The sequence below is a fragment of the Lolium rigidum genome, chromosome 3, assembly GCF_022539505.1.
Source record: "Lolium rigidum isolate FL_2022 chromosome 3, APGP_CSIRO_Lrig_0.1, whole genome shotgun sequence".
In the NCBI taxonomy this organism is placed as follows: domain Eukaryota; kingdom Viridiplantae; phylum Streptophyta; class Magnoliopsida; order Poales; family Poaceae; genus Lolium; species Lolium rigidum.
The window spans coordinates 159,501,146-159,507,805 of NC_061510.1; the positions used below are offsets into that span (position 1 = coordinate 159,501,146).

Sequence of the window (6,660 nt, forward strand, 5' to 3'; positions counted from 1 at the left end):
GTGAATTAACCAACACCAAACATGTACCACCAGCAAGAATATTAGCATGCAAAATGAACTTAAAACTTTTTTTTGAAATCAAAATGAACTTAAAACTAACTCAAATAAGACCAACTGTAGCTGAAATGTATCACAACATTTATTCATTTTCCTAGTGATTTGCATGAACTATTCCCTATACCACAGGTACCATCCAATCTCTAAGATTCCTGGTGATTTGCATGAACAACAAGGTGCCAATGCCACAGGGTGTGTACATATGCACCAAACATGCTCTCGACATCATGAGACCGCGACAGCATGAGACCGCACCTCCATGGTTTCTAAATTCACTTTAGCTCTGGTTTTCCCCCTTGTATCAATAACCAGATGAGCAATGCACTAACAAAAAGGTTGTTGAGTAAAAATAAAAATACCATCTAACCATTGTAGCTCTAACATCAATTCACCCACAAACTTCAGAACTGAATAAATGGTCAATGAGCATGGAAACTTCCATGGCTAACCAATTACCGATCTGACCAGAGCACGAAACCCATGGCTTATCAGACACGAATGTATTAGAACCAAGATCAAACACAACTTGCAAAAAAGAAACTGCACAGACCTTGCAAAAAGTGGATTAACCGTAGACCAATCTTGATTTTTCATCTGCTTTGCACCCAAAAGCAACGCCACGTGGTGAGTTAGCCCACCGCCCTCATACACGCAACAAAACATGAATAATACAAATTTTAAATGGAACTCTTGGTTGCCATAATATACTTCATATAAGATTATAACCGTGAGAACAAAACTGGACAATCAAGTACAAATATGCAACACAACACTAACTTACTCGGCCTGGTTTCTTCAAGATATCTCTCGCGACTTGACGTTGTGCTTCTTTCCTTCTACTAACAATGCTTTAACCCATATTTTATCCAACTATCAAAAACCCGAGAGAGGAAGTACGTGATAAAGACAAAAACATTGCGGTCTTAAGAACACTACAAGTAGACAACAATTTCTTCAGCAAAGTTTTCCTTGATATAGTGGATGAGAAGCACACACAGTAACAAATTTCAGAGGCTAGTCATGGTGAGTTTCTCTCAAAAGAATTAAGTAATATTAAGGCTGCAATCCTATGACAGATAACCGTTGAACTAAAAAAATGTGCCAAGCATCTATATACTGGCCTAAATATCATAGAGTAGAAAAGAAATAACTCAAAACTATTTTAATTTTAAGCACCATATCGAGATCTTTGCAGCTCAAAATAGACCGATTGCAATACTATTTTAGGATATTGTACGCCACATAATTATAGACCAGATTTTTTTAATCATGGATGGGTGCACAACACAAATCATGAGGTCTCCAACTATCTGAAGTGGCACTACCCAAAGTCCGCGAATTCAGATGTCCATATACTTTATTTTACACTGCTACATCTCCGAAACAAAATAACTCACCGCAGAATTTCAGCCAACAAAAATTGTCTCCAAGTTGGTACGCCAATATGATGGCATAACTATTATTGTTGTTCTCTAAATAAAATTACGAAGCTTACCACCGAATTGTTTTGTGAGTCGCAACCTTCAAACGTATATAAACCTACTCCCTAATTAGTAGCATCCATCTGCAAGATTTATAACCAAATCAGAAATATAGATGAGGGAAACGTAAAAAGATGCCAAGCAAGACGATTGTAAACACGAGATCAGAAGAGAAAGAAGGGGCAGTTTTTGACAGACGGGCGTTGTGCAGTAACAAAATTGCAATCAATTGAATTGTTCCCGGCCGGCCGCGCTGTTGCTCCTCCCGCAGGCGTTTGCAGTTTTCCTCTCTCTTCTCCCCCGTAGTGCCGCTCGAGATCGAGCTTTTCCACGCCGCTCGCCATGGCCTCTGTGCCCACGCTCAAGGTTGTCGTCGCTCGTGCGAAATCCGCGACCCGCCACACGATTTGGTCGGCCCTGCCCCGAATCCCACCCGTCCTGCCCTTATTAGCCGAGGCGTTGTATCCCACAAAGCAATAGACAAGAACTCAACATAGTACCAGCACAAAATCTAAATAAAACGATCTGACACCTTATCTCTTGGAGGCATCCAAACAAACATGAACGAAAAACGCATGGATCCAGTTGACCTTGGCTCTGACGGAAACAATTATGATTTTTTTCATGTGACTGGAGGATATTGTAAAGGATTAATAGATGATATTGTATTTGATCCAACTAACCAGATAACTAAGCATACCAAATGGATTCAGTGGTATTCACAGCGTCAGAAACATCGATGATGGCAGCTAGTGTAGAAATTTGATCTGGAAGCACATGGTAGATAACCTAAATGGTTCCAGGAAAGTATCGAAGAAAAGAATCTAATAAAGGATGGGTTGAATTTGATGGTCATGAAAATGACACAAACGCAGACAATTCAGTTGGATGAATCTCTAAGGTACAAGCAGAGGTACCGCCCATGCTTAAGTTGCAGGTAAAGCAACATATGCTTCCCTCACCTTAGGTGATTAATAGTACATATTTTACATTCTAGCCAGCACAATCGATTTTAGTTTGAGCTAAGATGAGCAATGGACTAAGCTATTGCTGCCAGGCCACTCCAATATAATGTGTCTGATAACTAAAACAGAGTACTGCAAATAGTCATCAAGACATAATTTCCAATTATTTGTTTCAGAATCAATAAACATCAAATGAACTTTGTCACCACAAAAAAACATGTATGCAAGTTCTAATTCTAAAGCCAAACTCGTGATTAAGGACACAATTATTAAACAGTTAAAAGACCTGTAAGAGAAATGACCAATCCCTAACATGGCAAGCATCCAAGCAAGAAAAGATCTGAACCTCATGGCATTGATCTCGAGTGGTGCCACTGATGGCAGTATAAGGACATGCGAGGGAGGATCAGGGAGGCCTAAATCAAGAGATGGTGTATGAGAGTAGCCTTGAGACACGAAGAAAAATTGTATCCATGGCATGAAAGAAATAGAAGAGGGTGAAGTGCAGACCTGGGCAGCTGTGAGTGCATCATCATGGGTTGGTGGCCTTGTCCTTTCCTATTGCTTCGACAAAGGGGCAAGGGGAGAGCCGTAGGCTGCAGCAAGGGCGCTGACTCCACCATGGTCCAAATAGCAACTGCAAGTATTGTACAAAAAGAGAAGCCAAAGTAAAAATCAACGGGACCTCATCATTAAGTTGATTGTTCTGCTTGAAACCCTTCCTACCATTTATAGCAAGTCATGAAATTGCATAAATCAATTCTAAAGTCAAAGATTAAGAATGTAGACAATGCAAGCAAGATATAAAACTGATGTATACATCTCTCATATTTTATGTTAACATAAATAGTAGTCATTCAAATGCAAAAATATCATATTGTTTCTGCACCTGATAATCAAGGGAGTACTGGTAGCTTTACTTCTAGAAAATTGTGTAGTAGTTTCTACAACCGATCACCAGATACTCTTCCACATGATCGTTTTGAGATAACCCACCATGCAATGGAGCTTATACCTGCATGCAGTAAAATACGATGGAGAACAATATTGAAGGTAACTGAAAGTGTCACACGATTTTTTTTAAATAATGATATAACATCAATTGACCGTTCATACAATGGACTTGATATACTTGCATGCAGACAATACGATGGATTCTAGCAACTCGAGTTTCGTTTTCATTATTATAACTTTACTCATGCTCAAGAACGGATCTTGTTTAAAGGTAACTGAATGACTAACATGCCAATGTACACATAATGCTTTGGCATTAAGTGACTATCAGTCTCTGTTTATGGAGTTAAAAATCTTTCCCAAAATGCTTTACAACTGACTATCAACAGTAATAAAGGGTATCACTCTTTTACCTCATGGTCCGAGGTCAAGAACACAAAGTCAAACAAGAAAAAATCCCGCTTCTGGTGTGACACAGGAAAGCATACACTTTACACAGGCAAGCAGAAGCAAACCTTGACAGGAGCAACGAGAACAGCATGGGTAAAACTCAATCCTGCCAAAAAAATTACTACAATGAGCATATTAATTTGTTACGTGACTGTCTGAACTCAAAGTATATTAATTTTCCACTGGGATTTATTATGAGAAATTTTGAACTAGGTTCAAAGGACTGGATATTTTCCCAATGTATAACAGAAACAAACTACACAATATGCAAAGCGCTAAAAGTCATTATGGAAAGTAGAGATTTTTTTCATATAGCATTGCCTCAGGATAAACTCACCTAATTTTGCATCCACCTAGACAAATCAGTTTCACCAACTTGCGATGCATCAATAGCATTAAAACAAAAGGACCTTTCATCTGTACATTTAGTTGCAATCAGCGAATGGCAGCATTCTTGATGGTAATTACATGATCCTGCTAGAGGTAGAAGTAAGCAGTATGTCACACTTATAAAACAACAAAGGATTAGTGAAGGAGAAAAAAATGCATGTATACTATTAATCACCTCACCATGACATCGCAAGAACTCACGCCAAGCTCCAGCAGCAACCGTCCACTGTATTTCCTGCCTGTAGCCTGAAGAGAGGAGATATATATTCAAGCAAAATTAGTGTGTGGAGACAACAGAATACAAGATACAAGAGACGGGGAAATATCGGTGTGGAAGATGTGATTGCTTGTACAAGCCACGGAAAATATGAACTCACATGTTGCATGTTATCACCATTGGTAAGAATCTTACGTACACCGAAACCCTAGGCGCAAGTTAGAAGACCCAAATTCCTGTGACTATTCTTTTGCTCAACTCCATGCCAAAGCTGAAAAACAGTAGCGAACCATCATCAACATCGACAGTTTTAATGAATGCATTTATGGAGAATATCACCGAGAAAATTTAGAAATAGTCAATACACATCCAAATATATATATGCGGATCTAGAGCACATGAGCGTGACCTAGCTCCAATCTCTCTGCAATTCCTGAAATTTCTTGAAGGGGGGAGAAGTAGAATGGACGCACACAGCTGATGTCCTTGTCCATTGCTGCTAATTGCCACCAATTTACCTACACAAACGATCCAAAAAAATGATTAAAACCCATTCAGCGCACCAATGAACCAAAAAAAGCATTTACCTACATGAACGACCCAATACAAAATTTACTTAACCCTCTCTAACTCTCAATGTATCTAAGCTGACGACATTGCTTAGGAGGTTAGTACCTGCGTGAAGGTCTGGAACCTCCCCAGCTCTCCGGTGCTTCTTGGCGGGAGAGAGAAGAGGAGTCGAGCTGCTGCGGCCTTCGCCATCCATCAATTGTTGCGGCCTAAAATGCGGTTAATCGAAACAAGGAAAGAGTACTCGGCCATGGCAGGGTAATATATTTTGGATTCCGTGCATTAAATAGAACATATACGAAGGAGGAGTGATCCACCGATCCTCTTTGTGCTCCTGCCCACAGTACTAATAAAAATAATCACACTACAAAACCAAATTGATCTTGACAAGAAGCAAAGAATCAAAGGACTCGGAAAATCTGTATTTAGATATGCCGGTTTATTTCCGTAATTCTTGGACACTAAAAATTAAATGGTTGTCTAATTATGAATTAGTATTTCTATATTGGCCGCCAAAAAATTATCTACCGAGCAGACCTGCCACCACACACCGAAACGAGCGTCGTCGTGGCAGACGCTGATCTCCAATAACAACACGAGCTCGTAACTTTTGCTTGTTACTCGGCAAGACACCACTGTCCATCAGGTGAGGTTGCTCTGAAAATCATCCACCGCGGTCCATTATTTTCTAACCATTTCTTCCTCGCACGATCCAAATATTTCGACCATTTCTTCATTGCCCCGACAAGCGCAAGCAACCACTCCAAATATCGATGATATGGATACGGGATAGGTAAAATACCTTGGTTGGATACCAGAGATTCTATTTCTATAAGGCCAGAGCATGTCCTATATCCTTTTCCTTCTATGCATACAAAGAAAAACCCATTAATCATCTGAACCACCTGCATCAAGCCCCAGCACGATCAGAATCTTTACAAAGAGGAAAAGTTCATAGAGAAATCCTAAGAATAAAACAATCTAAAACTTCTAAAACTGAAGAATAACTATTTGGACCCCTTATGAAATCATCACAAAAGCTCAGCCCCAACATGGTGTGTTAATTAGCGAGTTTCAGAAATAAGTGTGCATGAAAAATTGACCATGCGAACCTAAACATGGAGAAGTGATTTCCATGCCAATACCCAAATCAGTTCCAGAGAGAATCTCAGATAACAAGAGCTCCAGTTCCACACAATATCAGACAACCTATATACCAAAAAAGTTGAACAAGTAAATATGGGGAGGGGGAGTTACCATCTCAACCTGCACACAGGCTGGAAGCACACGCAACAATAACACGAATTTGCAAACAATGGCATCAACACAGTTCAAGAGGGGAGAAAATCCTAGATCATGCAGGCACAAAATAGGAGGAGCTCTGGTCCAGGATCTTAGAGAAAGTGGAGCACGGAGAGAGAAGAGGAGGAGATAGGGAGGGATAGGCCAGGAGGGCTACCTGCGGACGAGTGCGGCTGCTCAACCGGCAGCAAGGAGAGGTGGTGGCGCCATCGTCCTCCACCTGAAGCTCCGGTAGTCAGAAACCCTAGGCGGACGGTGCGCCGCCATCACCCTC

At 40.4% G+C, this 6,660-nt stretch overlaps 1 long non-coding RNA gene across 6 annotated transcripts; it reads right to left on the bottom strand.

Annotated features, from left to right (window-relative positions):
• Nucleotides 1-1,573: 1,573 nt before the first annotated feature.
• On the bottom strand, nt 1,574-4,717 carry LOC124698517. 6 transcript variants are annotated; one of them, XR_007000990.1, is made up of 8 exons: nt 4,675-4,717; nt 4,478-4,543; nt 4,245-4,381; nt 3,871-4,013; nt 3,393-3,518; nt 3,014-3,140; nt 2,850-2,919; nt 1,574-1,621 (listed from the first exon to the last, which is right to left on the bottom strand). It is a non-coding gene; the product is annotated as an uncharacterized LOC124698517 (long non-coding RNA). The 6 variants fall into 6 exon arrangements; XR_007000989.1 differs by having other exon boundaries at nt 1,575-1,621; nt 2,790-2,919; XR_007000992.1 differs by having other exon boundaries at nt 1,575-1,621; nt 2,790-2,919; nt 4,245-4,384.
• Nucleotides 4,718-6,660: the final 1,943 nt, after the last annotated feature.